The sequence below is a fragment of the Dicentrarchus labrax genome, unplaced genomic scaffold (genome assembly GCF_905237075.1).
Source record: "Dicentrarchus labrax unplaced genomic scaffold, dlabrax2021, whole genome shotgun sequence".
Taxonomy (NCBI): domain Eukaryota; kingdom Metazoa; phylum Chordata; class Actinopteri; family Moronidae; genus Dicentrarchus; species Dicentrarchus labrax.
Genome location: NW_026136709.1, coordinates 10,469,522 through 10,493,603, shown reverse-complemented (window position 1 = coordinate 10,493,603; position 24,082 = coordinate 10,469,522). Strand labels below are relative to the sequence as shown.

Sequence of the window (24,082 nt, the reverse complement as noted above, 5' to 3'; positions counted from 1 at the left end):
GTCAGTGTCAGTGTTTATCTGCTGCTTGTACAGTTTCACAGAGACAACGTTGAATGGATTAAAGACAATTTTGACTGGATTTGACATTTTTACAAATGGACTTTGGGCTTACACAGTCCAATCTAAATATATGCAGAGGTCTCATGCGTTTGAAGAGGCAATATTTCAAACTAAACTCAAACTGAAACATGAAAATAAACAGTCAGACACTGCTGGGTCGCAGTCACCACTTACTGCCCTTGCTAAAGATTTTTCCAGCATCAAAGGCAAAGCCAATCTACATAGCTAATGCTTCCATTTTTTTAACTCCCCTTCCTCGAACTCAAAACAGCAAAGACCGAGAGGAGCGAAAAAAAAGTGGGGATTTTTCTTTTGCCGGCAATCTGGAAACACTCTCTAGTTAATTAGGGTTGATTGGAAATGAACCGCACAAACAAAGGGCAGCCTATGCCCTGACTATTATGACCGTGCACGCGTGCGTACACGTGCACAGGGGGGGTACTATAACCACCTTAGAAGCGCATGCTGGTAGAAACTCCACTCTCTAGACTCTTCCCCTCGCTCGCTTTATCCCCTCCACCTCCACCCCCCAGATTAAGGGAATGCACCGCCAAAGAATGTGTGACGACCTCCACTGCCACAGAGCAAAACTTCCAGCCCCCGACGCCACAAAAGGCAAGAAGGTAATTAAGTTTGAAAGAATAGAAGCACTGCCACAAACAATGCACCAGTGTCCATGGGGAGGGATTGGGGGGGGGGGAGTGTTGGTGTGTGTGTGTGTGTGTGTATATATATGTGTGTGTGTGTGTGTGTGTGTGTGTGTGTGTGGAAGGGGGGGGGGCAGAAAAAGCCATTAACATTCAGTGGCCGGGTGAGAGAGAGGAAGGAGGGCAAAGGGGAACTGAGGATGGCATTCTCTCTCTCCCTGTCTTTCTCCATCGCAGCACGACTTGTCTGTTCATTCTTTTTATTTATCTCTCTTCTTTTTATTTTCTCTCAATCGCCCTCACATCTGGTTTGCCCCCCCACCCCTTCCATCCCATCCCAAATCACCCCTCTCACTACACTGCAACAGCTCTCCAATGCTCTTTTTGGCCCCTTCACTGTTCCTTGTTGTTGCTCTCTATGTGAGGGGGGGCCCCCTACAGACAACACACAAACACACAGACAAATGCACTCATACACAATACTACATTTTTATTCCAACTCCAGTCCTTGATTATCTGTTTTGCAAGGCTAAGTTTGACACTTTGCATACGCTGAAGCTTGAGGACAGAACTAGCAAACAGTGACACAAACACACACACACACACGCACACAATATCCCTGTTGGTTACCACCTGAGAGTGCTAAGAGCTAACTAGATTACCACCCTACACACTCAAATTCACACACACACAACATACAAACACAAAACATACACAGGGAGCTTTCATCTTTTTTGCCACATCTCTCCAGCAAAGCAGTTTAACTCAATTAGTGAAGAATGTAATTTTATTTACAGACTCCCAAGTAACTCGTAACACACACATACACACACACCCAAAGACTCACACAGTATAAGCAAACTGTCCCTCTCCCACGTGGTTGGAGCTAAGAAAGAAGTATTCATTGCTCATGCATGTGTGTCAGTCTGTGTGTGTGTGTGTGTGTGTGTGTGTGTGTGTGTGTGTGTGTGTGTGTGTGTGTGTGTGTGTGTGAGTGTGTGAGTGTGTGTGCATGTGTGTTCGGACAGTGGAAAGATCATGAGACGCATTTACGTCAGATGAGTGAATCAGACAAACCACCGCTAATTTCGACGAGGGGTTCTTTTGAAGAGAGGAGGAGGGTGAGAATGAGAAGCTAAAAGTCAGGGAGAGGCAGACAAACAGTGACAACAATAGGTATGCAAGCAAGAGATGGCAAGGCAAAAGCAAAACTTTGCGTATGTGTTTGTGCACGTGTCTGCATCTACTGTCCATCTTTTTTTCCTACACAGTTGAGGGAGGCAAGTCACCAACTAATTGTGGTTTTGTGGCGTTATGTGTTTAGTAATCTGCCTCTCTTTGTCTCTGCATCTCACCAGAGACATGGATTAGTGCTAAAATGATGACTGCTTAATCCTTGATTTGCCTGTGCTAAATAAATATTAATCTAGCCTGCTCATCATGCTCTTGTAAGGTACAACATACACAATATGAAAGGGCTTAGATGTTACATAAATCACTGCCTTATCCTTTGGATGAGGCAAAAGCATGAGACCATACGAACACACATACACACACACACACACACCTTCCTCTTTGCAATAACATAGCAGGCAGAAGGGGGTGGCAGGGTGGGATTATTTGCCAAGTGAAATTAATAATCCTACTAAATACAAAGCCAGAAAAAAATCTGGTCTCTAAAATGCGTGTTTTCTGTTGGGGTGTGTAGATGCACACAATTATATAGCACCCCAGGAAAAAAATAACAAATATCACTCATTTGTGTTGATTCAGACCCCTCTCTTTCTCTCACTCTGCCTCTCAGCAGGTTTGTTTAGAAAAAATACTGCTGGGAACATGAAAAATGAAAGCTACCATTGCTGGACTCTCTCTCTCTCTCACACACACACACACTTAAATTGACATGGCCGTGGTAGTGCAGCGCAGAAGAGGTTAAGCAAACACTGTCCACGTCAGTCAAGGATAGCACACACTCACAGACAGACACAGAGAGCAGTCTCTGACGCAGGCATTTCACATCCACCTGGCAAATATAAACGACTGGTTATACTGTATCAACTACCATGAGCCTCAGATTCTCCGCTTATTTTAAGCTATGATAACTGCAACTATTGTGAAACAACTTATATGTGTAACTCTTCTTTAAAAAGACTATGGTTTGATATATTCTTAAATACTGGCCTCATTACAGACACCGCATTCTGAAATTAAAATCTTCAAGTATTTTTCCAGCAATGAAATCAGTTTTGCAAGAGCGGTAAGTTGTGCTGATATTTTGGAACCTATCATTAAGCCCTTCAAACTAATGTAGCAACTCCGGCTACTAGTTGCCTAACATTCATTCCTTCCTAGAAAATGGAGAAAAGAAATTCACAAATGTTGCCCTATTTGGGGAAAGATGTCTATCAGTATCAAGTGACCAAAAAAACATGCCAGCAATACAGCTAGTGACAGGATAGGACACATTAGTCAATGCATTGTACCACAGCAGTGTGGTTGCTGGCTTTCTCAAATGGTAGTTATGACTCTATTATGGTCTGAACAGGTAGGGACATCTTGTCTCTCCATTGTGTTAAAGTCAGCTGATTTATGTTTGCTTAACCTGTGCTTATCTGTCCAATTACACTGCCAAATACAAGAGAAGAGAACATCTGCTTTTACAGTTAACAGTTAGGATACAGAGACACCTTGCTAATTGTACAGACATTTTTCGGACATGGCGACCAAACCTTCTAGTTCTTTTCCAGGGGTAACAATAAAGTTTAAAGTTCAAACCCCCACTGTTTTCTAAAGACGGTACTCGGCGGGACCCTAGCCCTGTTATTATCTTCATAAACATAATCATAGGGCAGGTATCCTGACTGACGCCACAAGCTATGTGCCCCTCACTTAAACATCTCCCAAGCACTTCTCTGACACGCCACAAAAAGACCATTAATGTCTCGAGCATTTCAACAGGAAAAATGTGTGGGCCTTGTATAAGAAAAAGCACAGATGAACACACATTTAGGCTTACTGGTGTCCGGAGATGGGAGCAGGCATAAGGGATTTGTGGAAAAACACACAGAATACAAGTGCACACATACCTTTTGGCTTTCCAAGAGCTCGAATACTCGTGACAGGTCTAATTTCTGGACCCAGGGAATTACTAATTAACTTAAGCTTTTGGCTCTCTATTTAATTAGAGAGGTCTCCAAATGAACTTTAGACCAAAGCCATTTGCTTTTTAAACAAACCCCCTTTTTCTGACAGCTGTTGTGAGTTTGCCCTCTTCTCACAAAAACCACAAGGAAAGCACAGTTGTTATTTATGCCATCATAGGCTCTTTTTCTGGTTACCGTGGGAGGGAAGAAAGAGAATGGGGGATGAGCAGTGGAGTTGAAAAGTGTACATTTTAATTGGATTTCACTACAAACAAACAACTGTCAGATGTAATTAGCGTGGTTTTAGATTAGCACCACAATATTCCTTTATCAAATAAACACCATGTCACGCAAATCCAGGGCCAGCCCGCTGAGAGGGAACCGAGATGAAATGGACCCATTACCTTACTGTTCGCTGCAGGAAATAACTGCTATTAGATATAAGTGACACAATAACACATTAAAAATCGTAGATAAAAATGTAAGATAAAAAAATAAAAAATAAAAAACTTCTCACTGTGTACTTACTCTTAAATTATGAAATGAAGGTCTCTTTCTTGCAGATTTTCTATATTTTTTCTCTGTACGTGAGTGTATGTGTGTTGCATTGCCCTTAATGTGACAACCAGGGGACCGTGGAGGTCAATGACAAGGCAACTGAAGACCAGAGTCAGCAATATCCCTCTCTTTCTTTTTGCTCTCTCAAACACACACATGCTCTCACAGATCATGCTTACGGCAAAGCTAAGCCACAATTAAACAAATGTAGCACATATCTTTTTTTTAAAAAACATATATCCTGAAAAGGGTAAAACGATCACTCTAATACTTTTATTAGACTTACTTTTAATACAAAAAATTACATTACACATTCTTGTAACTTTTACAATATTACAAAAAGGTATGAAGAGTGCCTCAAGCCAAAAAGAACACCGGACCATCCATCACCACATCTTGACACTTGTTTAGGTATTGTGTTAAGGAAGAGGTCCATTCTTCAGCCATACTTTGCTTTTTTAACAATTCCTCCAAAGCCCTCCTATATCTGCTCATCTAAGCTGGGATGAAACACGGCAAAACTCCCCTCTTTATTTAGTCTAGGGGCAGAGAGCTGATACATCAGTGAAACCGCTGACAAAACCGGCCCTGTTAATACCTACAATTTCATATACAAGAACATTCCTGCGCCTGCTCTGCTCTTCTTCTTTACTGTGACAGAAAAAAGGAGTCTTATTTTTTTTTCTTTTTAAAAGCAAATAATTAAGGATTATTCCACGGCCGGTGCCAGGCCAGAAAAAAAGAGGCAGGATTTGAGAGGGATAGTGTTGGCTGGAGTCTCCTCAGGGGAGTTGTGGAGACACATGCTTGCTTGCCTGTATTAGATCAGACTGAGACCTACATTGGAAAAGGAATGATTCTGTTATTTTAATACTGTTCATATATCCCTGTAGTTACAAAATGGTCCAGAGAAATATTAATATTTAGTGTTGCCAGGTGGGTGGGCATTTTTCAAATCTTTTAAATTGTACATACGTTTTTTGGGGGGTTTTTTTCAGTCAAAGAATTTTGAGTTTTAATAATAATAATAATAATAACAATAATAATAATAATAACAGAATAATTGAGAAGGTCTCCATGCAACAAGGGCTTAATTCTTTGGTAAATTTGTCTCATCTCTCATTACACTGTTTGTTTAAGCCCACAAGTCATGCATAATTAATTAGCCACTTATTCCCTGACGAGCCCTGCCAATGGCCTTGATATCCACATGCTATTGCCTTCAGGAATACCGTATGCCAATCATGTCGCATATGAGACATACGTGCACACAGAGGAATGTGCAGATGCTGACAGCATATGAACCGAAGAGAAAATGCGGATGATTTGATACAGATATCCTTATTTTATCTATAAAGATTTTGTCTTTAATTTCCACGGATATACAGTATCACTCTCCCATTTTTCTCCATTTTTCCTCAAGGTCTATTAATGAGCATATGTCCTGTGACAGAGCTCTCTGCCTTTTCAATCCCCGCCTTTGTCTTTGGCCAACGAGGAAGAGAATGTATCATTTGTCATGAGATGTCTTGTGCTATTGTGGTGTATCTTTTCTCAAACCTGGAGAAACTTAGTCATTCGTCAACTTTTTTTTCCCTCTTCACTCAGAGCTTGTCTTTTTAACTTCTCTTTGGATGAAGTAGTTGTGCATATTTTTTTTCCCTGGTTTTTATTTTACCTTGCCAGCTTTTACGGCTATGAAAATACTTCTGAGAGCAATCGATAAAATGTGGCATATAACCTTTTGTACTGTGCATTATTTTGTTGGTAAGTACAAGAGGGACAAACCTTTCTAAAACAAAAGCCTGCTGAATGCTTTGTTGAATATGTAAGATGAGGACTTTGAGGCACTCACATGGACCTGAAGGGCTGAGCAAGTGTCCTTCATAGTGACTGCATCAAGGAGTATAGAGGACAAGCAATGTCACAGTCAGAACGGTAACTGCAGCTTCAAGTGTACACCGATGTACAGAAATAAAATGAGTATAATTACACATGTACAACAATAAAGGAAAAGTCTAGAAATATAAGTGAGGGAGAATTCAAATTGCCAATCACTGCTCTCCCCTCCCTACCTGACTGCCATGCCACCGAAAAAAAGAACATCCAGAGATGCAAATGAAAGACGAGACAGAAAGCAACAGAGAACATGAGACAGAGACACCAACAGAGATCCACAGAGAACGCAAATCAGTGAGACAATATGAGAGAAAGAGAGAGGCCTCATTTTTTCAACAGCCCATTTTATTTCACCTAAACCCGAGAATCTTAGCCACCCCCGGGGCCCACAGGACCTCAGATCAAACAGAAAGAGTCCTCGAACACACGGCCCCGATTGTTCTTTCCCCACCCTGCGAAATCCCCCCACTTCCACTTTGAAATGAAAAGAATAAACATATTATTCTAAATGAAATACTCAGACCAGTGTTTTTCCGTGGCTAATATCCTGTACGAGATGGCTGATGCAAAATAGGCAGGAGAGCCTGAGAACGGGACGGAGCACAGAGGGAAGAGAAAAATCCCCCTCTTTCTATTTTCCCTTAAGAGACTGATGAAGGCCTGGCGAGATGAGAGAGAGAGAGAGAAAGAGAGAGACAGACATAGAGACATGAGAGAGAGAGGGTAACGCAATCCTGACTGGCGCAGGACCAACAGCAACAAAAACATTTAGATAACCGCGCTCAATAATGAACGATTTCAATGAGGACAAAAATTACATTTCCTACAGATAACATGCCCCCTTCCCATAACAGGGCCAAAAGAGTCCCGAAACCACGTCATGCTCAACAGTGGTGCACTGGAGTATTATGTTAGGGGAGGGTTGTAGTAACTATATTAGTATCCTTTTACCCCGCCAGAGACAGTACTTTACTGGTTGTAAGAAGATAGAGTTGGCAGGGAGAAATACAGACGCTGTATGACAACTCGACTAGCTTCACTGGAAAAGCAACAAATCACTACTCAACTAACTCGGCCGGAGCTATAACACTACCGGTAGCACGGCTCAAACGATTACCGATCTGCAATACACACTACAAGGGCCACTCAAAATAACACTCCACATACACATAAGCAAGGATCGCTGCAGCGCACTTGATCCTCACAGGTGGTGCAGGTCACAGCGAGAACACCATCCCCACCTTTTCCCATCCACTAAGCACTCACTTCCTTTCATGCCAAAGTCTGTCAAGTTGTTGAGAGGGGAAGAGGCAAGAAAAGAGGAGATATAGCGTGGAAAGGAGGCAGAGAAAGAGAGAGGGAGTCTTTGTCCTCCTCCGCTCAGCTCCAGCACATTTCCTCCTCGGGTCTGGCCAGCATTAGCATATGAAAGGCGAGGGAAGGCGTGCAAAAGGTCAAAGAAAGAGGATCCTGCCCAATGAGAGACAACAAAAACAGGCCACACCGGCCTTTGTGGCGTTCATGTTCTCCACTACCCAACCTCACGCCCCTCCCTCGACCCTGGATCATTTCCATACGCCAGATGCAATAGCAATGATGACGGTTGATCATAAATTACTCACAAAGTCGAGTCGGGTCATATGGGAGTCACGGTGGCAATTTTAAGCTGCGTCACTACCCTTGTGCCCCCTCCTACCACTACCACCAGAGCTCACACACACTCAGGCATTCACATAAAATACACCTGCCTTGCAATTCGACTGTTCCCTCTACCCAGACGATATCCGACCAAATCCTTAGCAAACATCTCAATAAAGGAAAATGTAAGAACAGTGTAGTTTGATTTGATCCATGAAAGCCGCTCCCTTCCTTCCATGTAAATGCTACCTGAGCCACATCCATCCACTACATAATTGCACACTCCAGTGCTTTAGGGATGCAGTATATACATGGAAGCTTAAGGAGCCCGGAGTTTACCAGTCTCCACAGTTACTCTATTATCATACATATTGCCTCACATGACAGATTCCATCTGCTGGCATCCGAACAAACAGCCAAAAACACCAGCCTGGTGTTTCCGGGGTCCTCTCCAGCAAAACACAGTCCTCTGCCGGCAACAGCGGCCAGAGACAGAGGGACTGGAGGGGAGAGAGGGAGGGAGAGAGAGAAGAGGGGTAGAGCATTTCATCTCTCTTTCATCTCTGTCACCCAGTCAAGCGTTCAATGCCCCATTCAGCGCCTGCCCAGCATTATGCAAAATAATGCTAATCCCCTTTCCCGTGCTTTCACACTTGTATAAACCGCCGTTCCTGCCTCTGAAAAGCAATTATATCAGTTTACGTTCCTGTCAAAAAACAGGATTAGCATGCAAGTACTAGTAGCACCAACTAGGCCCAATCTCTATCCACCTTTGGCTAGCGGGAAGCACAGAAAATTAAATGTTTGTCCACCCTCCCCCTTAAAAAAGAAAGTCCTGCTGCTTGGTTGGGGGTAGCTATAAAGATGTGTTGTAATTAGATATTTGGATGGAATGAAAAGAAGGGCTGAAAGTTGCAAAGGCAGAACTCCTTGTCCCTGTTATTTAGGCCCAAGCTTTTCTTTGCCAGAATCTCAGTCTTGTACAATAATCAAAAACAAATTCAGCCGCTACACAGGGCCATAGCAGTCTCACAGTCCCAGTCTCGCTTCACAGACAGCAGTGTGTTATACATGTGACACACACAGACTGACACACACACGACACACAACTGAACTGTTGTCGTCCCCTCCGACACATTGCCGCCACATGCGCACAACCTTGCCAATGCACGGGTGCACATGCAAACGCACACACTGAGCCGACAAGGAAAGATGGCAGAGTATTTTTGAATATGCAAATGCTCGTACAAGCGGAACGTGTGTAAATAGGAGTCATTGTGTGCTGGTTTAATCTGGACAGTCGGGCCTCTCTCTCTGCCCCGCTCATGTTTTTTGGGGGGGGAGAAGGATGTACTCCCATCCCGACTGATGACACATCAGGGGACATTAGTCAGCACAATTAGCCAGGTCGTCATGGCGACTAATGAAATTTGGCAAAGCGGCCAGCCAGAGACTTAAATGAGCTAGCTGGTTATGTGCTAGCACAGGGGGCTGGCTGGCTGGCTGGCTGGCTGGCTGGTTGCCTTACACACACCCATTATTCTCTTTTCTGCCGTGGTGGTACAATGGAGTCACTTGTATCTCAGCCGATACCCACCGGCGGTACAAGCTCTCCGCCTGACAATTTGCATATGTTAATATAATTAAGTGCTAATTACACTAAAACTCGCATATTCACAAGCACCCTCCCCAGGAGCTACGGAGGGGCTTGATCTCGTTCCAAGTCTTTAACCCTCCTCCGCCTCTCGCTCAGTGTGTGTGATAGAGAGAAAGTGTGTGTTAGCGGTGGTGCCCCAGGGCTGACAAAGGAAGCCCCCCTCTCTGAGACATAATGCTGAGCTGCTGCGGACTTCTTAGCTTCTCCCCCTACAGGCCTCGCGGAGCAGGAGACCCTGACATTACTACTGCAGACCGTCACCCCTCTCACACACACATACATAGCACACACACACACACACACACACACACACACACTACATAACCCAAAGAATATCACACCTTGATCTATCTAAAATATTCAGCTGTTGGATAGCTTTTAACATCAAAAACTACATGCTTTGAACAGTTGCATAATACATGTTGCATAAAACACTATGAAAAAGTGTGAAAGAGAGACTGTGAAAAAGGCAACTTGGCCCACCAGAGTCAAATACGATTGGTTAAAAACACTGCTTGTGTGTACATGTCTTTGGCTGAATTGTAACTACAACTTCTCTTCTCTTCTTAAAGATTTCATTTTTTACTTTGTGAATTCAACCAATCATCTTTCACGTCAGGAGAAAGCTGGCTACGTTCAGTGTTGAATCTCCTCAGAGCTGGTGACCAGAATGATCACAGTTATTTGAGCCATAGATAAGAGACAAAAAATCTACATGATTCCCCCCAGTGAGTATGCGTGTATGGATGTGAGAGTGTGTGTAGGCCTGCCGTTTTGATAATGGAGGACAGGCGGTTGTGCTTTTCACATCGTAATGGCCGTGAATCAGGGAGGAAGCCAAGCGGTCGTGCTACAATTAGAGCTCTTTTGTGCCTCTTCCTCTGTCTCTTTCTCCTCTCTTTTCGTGTTTTCACTCGCTGACACTCTCCCTATCAAGGGTATGTTAAAACAGTCTACTCTGCTCTGCTGCAAAGGCTGAATGGGGGGGGGGGATTGGGGTCTGAGTGGAGGGGGAAATTCACACTGTGCTGCTGCTGGACACGCACGTACACACGCACCAGATGGTACAGGAAGGAGGATTAAATAAACACACATGCACAGACACACACCTATCGGCAGACAGACGCCTCTGTGTGCACTGTCCCTTAATGAATGTCTATGGGGAGTCAAAGGGTCCAAGCTCATTTAGTTGACTCTCAATGAGATGCAGCATTATGACTATGGTAATACGCTCCTCCCTTCCCCAATAATCATACACAGGTCATTGTGTCAGAGTGATTCATTTTCTATCACACACATACGCCAGATGTTATTACGCAGGAGAGTAAATCTCTCCAATGGATGTCGATGTGCTTCTATGCAAAAAAGGCGAAAAGTGGAGGAGAAAGAGAAGAGGAAAAAAATATATTGTTATAGCAGTCCGGCGTGTAGTAAGCTATACTGTTCGCTGAAGCATGACGGCTGGTAATGCAGGTTTGGATATAGCTCTGTGCGTGTGTGTGTCTTTGAGAGAAGAGGGGGGGGAGCTCCCCTTCACTAATACCTGCTACTCGGATTACCACAGCGTCTTAAGTATTCAACCGGACTCATATTTTCCCTTTCTGCCTTTTTAGCCAAATTGGCTGTCTTTACACTGTAAAGCAGCGATATAGCCCTCCTTACTAAGGGCCTTTGGGGGATCCACGAAGAAGAACATTAAAATGCAGCGATAGCCTTGTTGCAAAGCTCCTCTCTATTTCTTTTTCTCTCCCTCTCTCTTTCTGCAGCAAAGGCTTCTAAATCATCCAGCCTCCTCTATTAGACGGGAGACTTATTGAGGTAGAAACCATAAAAAATGAAGAAGGGAAATTTAATCCCTGAAATATTGATTTGCACATTAATATCAGATAGGCAGAGGGCAATCTAGCCGGGTGGAAATGACACATTGTCGACCCCTAGGAGAGGCCCGAGCCAATCTTCTAGCTGCATGTGTCTTGGGCCCAGGAGTTATAGGACAGACTCAGCCCCTGTCTCTCGCTCCCTCTCCCATCCTCTCCTCCTCCCAGGACCCTCTCATCCCTCTCGCCCCCCACACCCCCCACCCCGCCTCTCCCCCTCCATCCGCACCCTTAATGAAGGCTGCAATGCTGAAAATGCATTAGCTTTTAATAATCAAGAAGCATTTTCAAGCCAACAGCTATTGTCCTCGCAGGGCTGTCTGCCCATCTCTCACACTATATGTTTTTTTTATCCCTACCCTCTACTGCTAAGGGTAAAATGAGCGTTACAAGCTGCTTAACTAACATGCAGAGATATACACACCCAGCCTTTGATAGCACTAAGACACCCCGCACACAGAAAAACAAAAACAAGGGGCCTTGGCTTCTGTAAACATAAACCTCAAAAATGTTCTCATTTGCAAGACAAGAAAAATAGCATAGAGATTCTGTTATTATAGAGTGAGACAATACCATCATTAACTGATGAAATTCACTGCAATTAGACAGGATCATCTCCCCTCATAATTTCACTTTTGGGATTTTTTTATTATTAGGCCTAAGCCGTATTTGTGTGATGAAATGTTTGATTTTATGCAGATGCAATTAAATCGTCTGACTAGAGAGATGATACATCCTGACAAAAAAAACATCACTCTTCAGAGTTTATCAATCTAGAAAATTGATCTTATTTAAGTTAATTTTTAGTTGATGCAAAAACAGGAATATTTGTTATTGAATTTAGTTTTAAATTTTAAATATCAGCCTATGTCTTCACATATAGTAATAATAATAAAAATGATAGTAATAAAAGCAATAATAATAATAATCAAATTGATTAATTCGTATTATTAAAGCAGTGATAACGGTCCTTATTTGCTGTTTGAGTTTAAACAGAAAATCCCGTATTTTGATTAAAAAGTAGGCTTACACTCTGTATCTAAAAACCTCTACGCATTCAATAATCCAAACAAAATTTAAAAGTAGAACACATTTGGAAAAATGCTTTAAAAACATCTATTTTCCGGTATAAATACGCTCTGAGATCCATATGAAAAAGCCAGAAAAGCCGCGTATAAATAGAGACAGTCCTGTAAAAAGGTCGCCTACCCTATACACCGCTGGAGCGTATACAGTCTCTCCACGCATACACACTCACTCACACACACACACACACTCCACCGCTACATACCCGGGTTGGAGACTGACTGGCCCCTTGGCCCTGATGTTTTGTTTTTTTTTCCTCCCGTGCGATCGATGTCCCCCTGTCACTGTCGCGTCCCAATCCGAGCCAAGTCTATCTACCTCAAAAAAAAAAAAAAAAACAGCCATCAGGGCGCAAAAATACCTGAGAACCCCTGCCTCTGCGCTCTGTCTCCTCCAAATTAATACACAACAACACTAATCGACAACTTAAAGAAGATGTTGCAACCCGCATCTCTGGGAATTAAGAGAGTGGGCATTTATATAAGGAAATTATAAACCCACCGACGCGGATGGGGACCGATGGTGGAAATGGAACTTAAAGACTGTGGATGGAAGGCGGAATTTAAAAATGTGTTAATCGACCAATATGTAACAATAGAGCACGCGTTTTTGGATACATTCCGGTCTTTTCAAAAGCCGGTGCTACAGAAAAACAAGGACAAACCCAGGAGTTGGCTGGCTCTAAAGGGACTCGCCGTGCTATCAGTAGCCCAACGATCGGTCTCCCTCCTGGGCGACGCAACCACCCACGCCTCGGTAAAGTGAGACTACTTTTAAAGCGCAGCAGGTAAACATGTATGGACTATGGTCGACAAATGCATGTTGCTTTTGTACTGATCATTGTAATAACCAGGTATTACTTCGACTATTTCAAAGATACACACTTAATGAACACGAAAGGGGATCGTGTCGGGAGACTGATCGTGTCACTTCGGCCGTGAATGCCTGGAAGGTGCATGAAACCCGATGTGTTAAAAAAAACTGGCTTTGAGCGCTGCGTTGCATCCAAATTACCTCTTCAAATGAAATATCTGATGGTTGGTGACTGGAATAAGGAGTCGGGAAGTGGGAGAAAACATCAAACCGGACCCCTCGACTAGAAACAAGCTCAAAGCGGACATGTCCGAGGGATCGGACTCCTGGAAAGGCAACACCATATCCGCACTGCAAAGCCACACACGGGGAGAAACGCTCGGCTCGCCTCGTTTATATGTAACGTGGAGTATTCAGTGCATGTGTCCACCACCCAATCTCAGTAACAATCGTATAAACTCTGCAAAAGGCAGGTCTGGACGTGATATCCCACTGTAATACCACGGACACATGCGTAAGAACGCCTCCGACCCTGTCAGTCGCTCGTTTTATTGTAGCCAAAGCGCCGGAGTTGCACTAACATCACGATATCCGCCTTTATTCTGGACTAAAAACACCCAGCACCTGTTATCCAAGCAGCCCCGGTGTCAAAGATCCACCAGCGAGATAGATAATCGATACCCGACCCCTAAATTTAACACACACCCCAAACTACTCAATAAAAGTTAAAGGGAGAGGTGGAAAGGAAAAAACTTACTTTCTTCCCCCTCCAAAGCCGTCACCTCCGCTTCTCTCTGTGCTCTTGGGTTTAGAAAACAGTCACATCCAGCGGCTCGCGTAATTGGACAATCAAAACGTGGAAAAACAGGGAAAATTACAATAATCCTCCAACTTTATATTGGGAAAAGGGGGTAAAACCACAAATGTCAAGAGTTTAGAGAGCTATCCCTTATTTTGGTTCCGGTGGCGGTGAAACGACGTGTCGACGGGCTGCCTCGCAGTTTCTCTTGTGGACGGGGGTCGGGAAACGGAGGAAAGGAAATGAAAATCCGATATGTCTTTATTCTGCTAATTATTATCGTTTTAGCCCTGTTTAAAAAAATGGCTGATTAAGTTGAGTGCGCATGTCTTTGTGTGTCTATTTCCCGATATGCACTCTGGGAATGGGTAGAGAGACAGAGAGAGAGAGAGAGAGGGCGAATGAGAGAGAGAGAGAGAGAGAGAGAGAGAGAGAGAGAGAGAGAGAGAGAGAGAGAGAGAGGGAGGGAGCAAAAGAGAGACGGAGAGGGAGGGAGAGAGAGGAGAGAAGTGTAATTAGTGAGTTGATCAACAGTCTCCACATTGCAAATGACGCGCACACGGAGCCCTGGCGGCCGCATAGGTCTATGCGCGCAGAAAAATCCTTTTGTATGGTTTCTCTCTAAGGGCCAAATCACATGTAGAACAATGGACAACCGCTTCCTGCACCAAACAGGCAGGACTAAGAATTACTCACAAGTACTTAGAAGTCATCTTTGTCTATAAAAAAAACAAGTTTTTGCAGATGAATATTTCTGTACTGAGGCACAAAATGCTCCAACACAGCTTTTCATTTATTTCTGACCGAACAAATATAAGATGGCAATTTTGTTCTGCCCATGATGCTCATTTCTGTATTTCATCAGCTTGTTTTGATTGATTGTGGCACTACAGGTGAATTTCTTTTTTCTAAGATGCACAGGATGAACAGTCTTTGCGGATTCCGGGAGATGCTGTGATATAAAAAAAAAAACGTGTGTGAATTTATATGAGGTTTGTATGAGGTATATGAGGAACAATATATGAAAATGAATGAAAGGGTTTTGTGAATGACACTTTTTTTTGTTTGTCATGTAATGTGCATAAAAAAACAGGAATAAAGACACACCTGAGAGGGAGAATCTAAACCACACAACCGTCTTGTGCCGCGCATCAAACCGGCCTGCACATAGTGTAGAATACATTTTATAGGTAATCATTTACGTACAAAACCACAAAACTCTGTCACACACGTGAGTAATTTACACTTCACATGGATGCACAGTTTTGGCTTCTTATATCTTATTCTCTAATAATATACCCGTTTTTTTTCTTGGGGAGAAGAGGCTGTATCTGATCTGTTGCAAATATGGCTACAAATAAACATCCAAGTTTAAAAATCAAAGCCACGATGCATCACAGTAATCCACCACATGTTGGAAAGTCATCACTGCCCTTTCGGGACCGCTGAGGCCCCGTGTGGGTTCAATAGAGCCAAACTGCAAAATCCAATACAGGGTCACACAAAAATCCCCCTCTCTATTCAAAGCTCCATTCACTGGCGCTTATATTTAGTGTCCTTACAAAGTGCATCGGTCTGTTGGCCCTATATCCTTTCAATGCAAACCGTTTACTGTGTGTTTCCCCCCCGGTTTTCTTAATAGTGGCTTTTGGGCAAGAGGAAGACTTTACACAGTCTCAATCGGGGAGAAAATCAAGAGATCTTGTTCGCCTTCATGGAAAAAATCGAAGCTGGGGGTGAATTGAACTGCATGAGCCGGGGCTTGGGATGTGATGATAAGGCTGCTGCTGGCAAGTGAACTACTAGGTCTACTTTGCAGCCACATTGACTGGACTGCACCCATACCAACTGGATCCTTAAGAAGCCAAGAGATCCGAGCCCGACCCGACCCGAGGCTGTTTATTCTGGGTTTAGAGAGGTCTCTGACAAAGGGGGGTGGGTGGGTCGAGGTGAGGAACAGAGGCGTCACTTCTCACCCGGATCCAAGGCTCCTGCTGCTGCTGCTGCTGCCGCTACTGCTGCAGCTGCCTGCCTGTCCTCCAGGGGGGTTTTCTAGTCTGTCAGCCTTGGGAGGCGTCGCTCACAGACGGCTTGGAGAATCGAGTCTACCCGCTGCTGCAGCGGACGCGCAAAAAAGTCCACTGGGGCCGTGCGTCGAGCTTCCCAACGCTGTGTGGAAAGGACCTATTTCTCATTTACGACTTTATACACTTAAACGGAGGACTTTTGTAGACATTAACCACCGTGATTTTTCTTTTTTTATACGAGCATCTCCATTTCTGTAAAAGGATGTACTTATTATCCACTTTCTAGTGATTAAATTTGTGCGCGCTGTTGACATTTTCAGCGGAGTTGCATTTGATATTTTATTTGTTTTCCATGAGAAAAAGAGAAAGTACAAAGCGGATTTAGAGAAGCGATATGGGCTACCGCTTATCTTAACCTCCTGCATTTTGTAAATCCCCCCGGTCTCCACCCTCCCTCTCTCCCTGCAGACGATGCTCTTTCTCCGCAGGACCGCTCGACAATAGAACGCGTTAACTAATATTTCGCCCCATTTCCATATCAGCAGCATCCTCAATTAATTATAGATTTTTATCAGTAAACTCCGGTCTAGTGGATGTGTGTGTGTTCCTGCTTGTGTGTGTGTGTGTGTGTGTGTGTGTGTGTCTGTGTGTGCGTGTGCGCGCGAGTGTGCCAGTATTTGTGTGCTCTAAAGCAAATACGTTACTAAGAAATGTCTTTGTGGCATCCCCAGAAACACAGAGCAGGATGCCTGAAATTAAACTCTTTTAATTGTAGTGTAATTATCCAACATTAAAGGCACTGTTTTTGTTTTATTTTATAATGCATCTACTGACGTATGAAGCATTGGACACTGAGTGATCTTCAGTAGATCAATAACTTTGAATCGTCCGGAGATATTAAAGGATTGACACACTGGGTGATGCCATGGGATAGAACCATTGTGGGTCCATCAACGCTGTCTGAAGTCAAAGTGAAACCCTGGATTGAGGTTGTCTGTTATAATTCTTTTTAAAATAATTCTGTCTGTACTGTAGCTAGCCCAGATGTTCACTACAAACAGTCACCTGGTCAGTGTTTTCTGAATGTGCATACAGACTTCCACCTTGTTTGTCCTATGCGTCGGCGCCCTCATGGGGTTGCATGGCTGACCCCTCTGCCTCTTCAGGACACACACAAAAAACACACAAAAGCCCACAGCTCTGACCCGCAACCTGCCACAGTGACCCACTGGCCAACTCTCGTCCAGCAAACACACGCACAAACAAGCTTTACAAAGGCCCATAAAACAGACAATGTGAAGTTCAATGTAACTCTTTCAAGGCATGACAGCACTATAAGATGTTTCCACTCGCTCCAGAATAATTAAGCCAAAATAAAATGCACTTAAAAATCTCCCTTTCAAAATGTGTACAATAATTAAAACTGTATTTTGACCACAATAAAAGAAAAATCTGACACACAGAAATCCTCTAAATGTAAAAGTCACTTTCAAGTTGTCACCTGTGTTAAATTAAGCTGCCGAGCTGCACAAAATCAATTGATTGCAAATAAATCAAAAAGACATAATTATTTCTGTGATTTCAGCGAAATCAATGTCTAAGAAAAATGTTTCTTCAACTTGTTTGCTGACACAACTCTCCACAGAAGAAGTGAGCAAAAACAATTGACTCTTAAGCAATAAATGAAGAAAACGTAGTAAAAAAAACTGTGAAACAAAATGAAGTTTTTGCCTATATGCTCAACATAAACTCTCTCGACGTTTTCACACTCAGCCCTAAAGCCATCCAACAGCGGTCCATAAATATGCAATCGTTATAAAAACTTCAAATTTACCTCCTCTTACCTCTTTTAAATCCCCCAAAAAGCATAAAGTATAATAAGCCAGTGAGAGAGAAGATAAATAAAAATGTAGAATCTCGGTACCTTTGGTATAAAACATTCCGTTTTTCTTCTTTTCTGGCTTTCTCTTGCTCAGTAGCGATCCGATAATAGCATATGGAAAGTGTTTTCAAAATGCCCAGATTTGGCACATTGTCATTGAAAAGAGAGGAGCGCAGTGATGCGGTGCTACAACAGGGGAAATGAGTTGCGGATTGGACGCAGCCCGCCTCGGTGCGGACTTATCCCACTTTAATTTAATATTCCGCAATCACACACACTAGTGATGGCATATAATTCAAGGAGAAATTCAGAGGGAAGGAAATGCTTTTGTGTGTGTGTGTGTTTTTTTTACACCACTTTATTTGATTAAGGAGAGAGGCAGCACAATATTGTGTCTTTTTCACCCCGTTTCCCTTCTTCTGTGCCTTCCCCCACCCCGAGTCAGTTTTTTATATTTTTTTTATACATGAAACAATAGATATTTATTTGTTTGCATTTAGATCATTTATTTAAAAATCAACAACTCCGACTTCTTTGCGCATCGGTGTCACACTGGAATCATCCCTAACATAAAATCGAGACCCATAAACGCTTGTTTGTAAAACACTGAACCCAAAATCAATGTATTGGGACATTTCAATCGATTATATAAACGAAAATCCATACGCAACATGAGACCGGTATCAGCCCACTCTTCCGCTCCCTTTTAAAGAGAGAGAGACACAGAGGGAGAGAGAGAGAGAGGGGAAAAAAGCAGAGAAGAGAAAAAAGAAACAAAGACTGTCAATGCAGCCCTTTGCCTCAGTCACTTAGATCAGGGCTTCTCCAACATTTTCATGTCAAGGACCCCCAAATGGATACACCTTATGCCAAGGGTCCCCATTTAATTGGATTTTGTCCCTGGGACTCCCAATATGGGTTTTTGTTGTTGTTATTGATTTGGAATTGCATTGTAAACCTGCTGTAAGTGTGGCGCTAATGGTGATACAAGGGAAACCTTTGTCCAGACATATGTTCTCTAATTGGAATAATTTCATATTAATGAAATCACAGTGAAATTAAACAATTCTTCATTTTGCCGGGGGGTGGTGGGGGAGCCTGCGTGGCCTTTGCGGACCTTTGAGGATTCTTGAACCCCACTTTTGAGAACCGCTGACTTAGATGTCAAAGTGCTTCCAGATGCACAATGATAGTGGAAGTCCTGATGACAACAATTAGACAGAAAAATGCCCTAATCAAACGGGGCCACACGGGATTACGTTGCATTTCAAGGGTCAAGGGGAACCGTTTCAGCACCCCCAACCCACCCACCCCCGGTCTCCACACCAAATATCACATTTCAGCGTCACATAACCTACCTAAGCAACAATCAAGCACTTCAGACACTACAATCAGGTATGCAAATTCCCAGGGAAAAGCATGGGCATGATAGCCGGTGCGCCCTGTCAGATGAGCTATTGCATAAACTGTGCATTAATATGCAACATGATATGAAGGGGGCTAAGAAACAGGGGAATGGGGACAGGGGGGGGGGGAGTAAAATAAGGAGGTGCCAATCATGTAAAATTTACATGGGACCACAGCTGCTAGGGCTCTCGAGCAGGGGGAGAGGTGGGGTGGAATTGGAGTGGGTGGGTTGGGTTGGTGGGGGACTTGAGATTAGGATACAGGGGAAGGAGGATGGGGTGGAGGTGCAGGGTGGTGGGTCCGTGCAGCCGCTGGTGCCACTCTGTTTATTTGATAAGAGCAATCGATGGCCCCTGACTGTAAAGTCTTTACCCAGATGCAGGCGGGGCAAGGGGGGGGGCTGCCGTGATATTGCTCCCGAGGAAGAACAAGTGTTGTGGCAAGCGAGAAGGAGGAGTAGAAGAAGAACAGACACAAGAGAGGAGGAGAAGGATGACTTGGCAGACGTCGTCGCCCGCATTTCTGTCGCTCGCAGAGGAAATCAACACTATAACACACACACACACGCACACACACACACACACACACACACACACACACACACACACACACACACCCCGCTCCCCATGTGCATCTCTTTCACACAACACACCACCAACACCACTGCTGTTTCCATTCAGTCTCACCTCGCCCCGCTGCCCTCCTCCCACTTGGCCCTTTGGTCCTCCGATCTTTTTCATTGTTGATCCCTCTTTAATAGACACGCGTCCAGTGAGGGTCCTCCATATATGGACAGAGGAATAAAAAAAAGCCCCCCCCAAAACGGCCTCCTCGTGATGCCCGAGCACACAACACACATCTACCCGCCTCCAGCCCCGTTCAACGCCAAATTCTATTGATTATCTATCAGATCCACGCGCACTTATAGACCTGTAAAGCTGCAGTGGATGGGAACAGTAGCACCTGTATGCTCCCTATTAAAGAAAAAGGAGATTAATCGATGGCATCGAAAATGATGATCAAAATGACTCTCAATTGGTAATTTGAATATTTAAACTACTGCAGGAATAAACTATAAATACATCAATAATTCTGTATTGATCTAATATTATCTTATGCTATAATAAATTATGAAAATGCTAAATTGTAAATCAATAATAATAATAATAATAATAATAATAATAATAATAGTACACACTGTGTTAAAATAAATGAATAAAATGTAAGTCAAATTAAATTAGTCAAAATCTAATTTGAAATCTAACAGAAGGCCTGCTATTTAATGGCCTCATGAAAGTAAGACTGCTGTACTGTATGTTGTCACATGGCTTATTAGAGCGCTTTCTTCATGGCAACCCAGGAGCCTGAACATGTCAATTTAGTGGTCCGAGAGGTCCTCTCCAGGAGCCCCCACTCTCCCTCTCTCTCTCTTGGGGACTCTCATCCCTCCACCTTCCCACCCCCACCATCCATCCATCCATGACCCCCCATCCGCCTCTCTCCTTTCCTCTGACACTCAGTGGGCCATCCCAACACGGCAAATAACCCGGTCAGTACCGAGAAGTCAGTTCTATGGCAACAGATTGACATCTCGACATCCAGGGGAAAAAACGTCAGTGGCGTCTCATAGCCAGTGCTGGGCTTGTTACTCAAAAAGGCAATGTTACCCATGACCTAAAAGTAATGTTGCTGTAGTCCGCTACTCCCTGGCAGCAGGCCTCTATTTGTGACGCCATTGTTGGTAAATTATCTTCTTGTAGGTAAACGTTTTTCCGCAAAAGTTTGGCTATTTGAATAATTTCATCTTATTTCGATCCACATTTCGAACACATATTCCACTAAAAATAAGGCTATGGCTCATTTTTTGAATAATTTAACTCCACTGGTGAAACAGAAAATTAATGTCTCGTTGTTTTATTTAGTAATTTTCATATTTGGACAGAAAAAAAGAAGTATACGTGGATATTGATTCCCCCCACTCGTTGTTTGTGTTGCAGCACGTTACAAAGCAGAGAGTTACCACCCAACAGTGTTGTCAGCTGTGAGCTTGTACAGTCAGTCAGTCTCCTGCCAGGACGCCATCATCTATCAAGCCAACCAAGTCAACCGGAGGCGCAATGACCAATGCGTAAATGCGCACGGATTAGCGGATGCGGCTCAGACAAATTGGCAACGCTTGGAGGGAAAGAGAGGATAAAGAAAGAAAGAGAGGGAGAGAGAGAGAGAGAGAGAGAGAGAGAGAGAGGCGTCATTTTCTGAGGTGTGCAGTGACCCTGAAAGATGCTTGTTGGCTTCTTTACTGCATTAGAGGAGTCCTTATGAGGGCTCTTCAACCTCCTTTCCTAGTGACCATCATTAAACCGGATGACCGGAGTTCAAGCAGCCATTTCTGCAAGCAACTACCGTGCCGAAGTGTCATTGAGCAAAACACTTCCAGCTTCAGATGCCTGTTCTAAGGGTGAGTCTGACCTCTGACCTTACAGTGTTGGGGGCAAAAGACAGAACATTTTCCTTATGGAGATCAACATGGCTTAACAATATCATTTTTTATTACAGAAAAAAAAGTAATAATTTTAAAAAGCGGGTGGGACATCAGTTAATGAGTAAAAAGAATGTAATCTTTTTTCTTATCTTGGATATCCAAAAATAAATGAATTAATCTCAAATTTCCATTATTAACTGCTCATTAAGTTTTGTAAAAAAAAAAAAAAAAATTAATTAAATTATTAAAAATTAAACAGTGAAGTGAATATGTGGAAATGTGAGAGCTTTACACTTGATCATCATACATGTACATTTCATACTTGCAAATTTAGTAAAACCAAGATAGATAGATAGATAGATAGATAGATAGATAGATAGATAGATAGATAGATAGAAGAGAAAGTGATTACATTTTATTAATAATGCAAAAGTCAGTATTGTTTTTTATCGAATAAACCCCTTAACTTGAACTAATTTACAATCAAACAAGCAAGCAAACTGTGGATAACAGTGAAATGGTGCAAGCAACCCCCTCAACACACACACACACACACACACACACACACACACACACACACACACACACACACACACACACATACACAAACTCTGTTATGTTTTCAATTTGGGTTGAAATGTAGACATTTTCCCTTGGTTGCATAACTGCCATCCGTATCGCCCCTCCCTTCAATTAAATGCTATTTCTCCCAAACAAAATGTCAGAATCATTCCACACAGGGTAGTTCAACAGTGATTTGTTCTGAAAGCTATGTGTCTTTCTCTGAGATGGTGTGTGTGCATGTGTGTGTGTGTGTGTGTGTGTGTGTGTGTGTGTGTGTGTGTGTGTCTGTTTGTGTGTCCTGACCTCAATTCTAACTGGGTTCACAAAGGGACGGAAAAAGGTGCCTAAAAATACATTTAATTCACAATCAGCCCAACTGAGCTGAGAATGACAAATCCTTTTAGAACGTTCCACAGTGAGATGTGAGATTAGGAAATATAAACACACCCATATACATGCACACATGAAGTCGTGCAAACTACACACATGCATGGACACACAAAGGAGAAGGTAAAACACAATCAGCTGTGGAAATTCCAAAATGAATTCTGCTGCAAAATTATGTACTCGAAGACATGACTGGCCTGAAAACTACAAATACCAGGCACATTTTTACTTTATTGTTAAAATGAATAAATATTGAAAGAATTATTTAAAAGGACACTAAAATATTCTGTACAGTAACTTTTGTGCTCCACCAAAGGTAATAATGACTTCTTTATTTTAAAGACTTAAATGAATAATACAGGTAAATATTTTAAGAATATGTTAAATCTTTGTGTAGGTGTCCTGTAGCAGTTTAGTAGGAAAATGAAATTAAATCAAAATACCAGACAATCTTCATTGGTAATGAAAATATATATTGTGTAAAAAAGAAAAAAATAAGATTTTCATTTGAACACATGTCAATTTATTTAAAGCAATAACGTTGCTCTGTAGTCGTTCATTTTTTCCGTATATACACTAGCGCACAGACACTCTGCTCAAGTCCACCAGCTCAGAGAGATTCCAAGATGGCCGCGCACCTGTCATGGAGGTGGATTGTCCTGATTATGTATGGAGATCACCTCAAGGCCTCTGTAAGCTACGAAGAGCATGCACACCTCGAGTTGCTGGTTCAATGCTGGTCAAAAGCCCGTCGTTTTAAAACCGCTGACTGCCCCTTCGAAAGAAAGGATAAACCCTTGCAGTGTCTTCTTTCTCTCTCTCTCTCTCTCTCTCTCTCTCTCTGTCTCATGCTTCCTTTCTCTTTCTCTCTATTGCTCTCTCTCTCTCTCTCTCTCTCTCTCTCTCTCTCTCTCTCTCGCCCCCTCTCTCACATCAGAAGCGCTGAAATGCACCCCAGGGCCAAATCGCACAGAACAACCCCTCTGAGCCAGAGAAAAAAGCTGGAATCCGTTTGCCCTGATATTTCACCAGCACCAGCCAGGAGCGAGGGGAGAGGGAAAGACAGAGGGAGAGAGAAAGGGAGAGAGAGAGAGAGAGAGAGAGAGAGAGGGAGAGAGGGGAAAGAGACTGGGGCAGAGGAAAAAGGGATAGATGG

The 24,082-nt window shown here is 43.1% G+C and overlaps 1 protein-coding gene across 4 annotated transcripts in view; it reads right to left on the bottom strand.

The window, feature by feature from the left end:
- The window catches only part of zfhx4 (zinc finger homeobox 4), an 86,273-nt gene extending 68,019 nt beyond the window's left edge, over nucleotides 1–18,254 (bottom strand). Inside the window, exons 1-2 of one of the 4 annotated variants that reach the window (XM_051410163.1) lie at nucleotides 14,136–14,492; nucleotides 12,771–12,883 (exon numbers count right to left, since the gene is read on the bottom strand). The gene's annotated coding sequence lies outside the window, so the exon portion shown is untranslated. Of the gene's footprint in view, nucleotides 1–12,770; nucleotides 12,884–14,135; nucleotides 14,493–18,128 lie in introns of those variants that run through there. The other 3 variants (XM_051410162.1, XM_051410164.1, XM_051410161.1) reach the window with 3 other exon arrangements.
- Nucleotides 18,255–24,082: the final 5,828 nt, after the last annotated feature.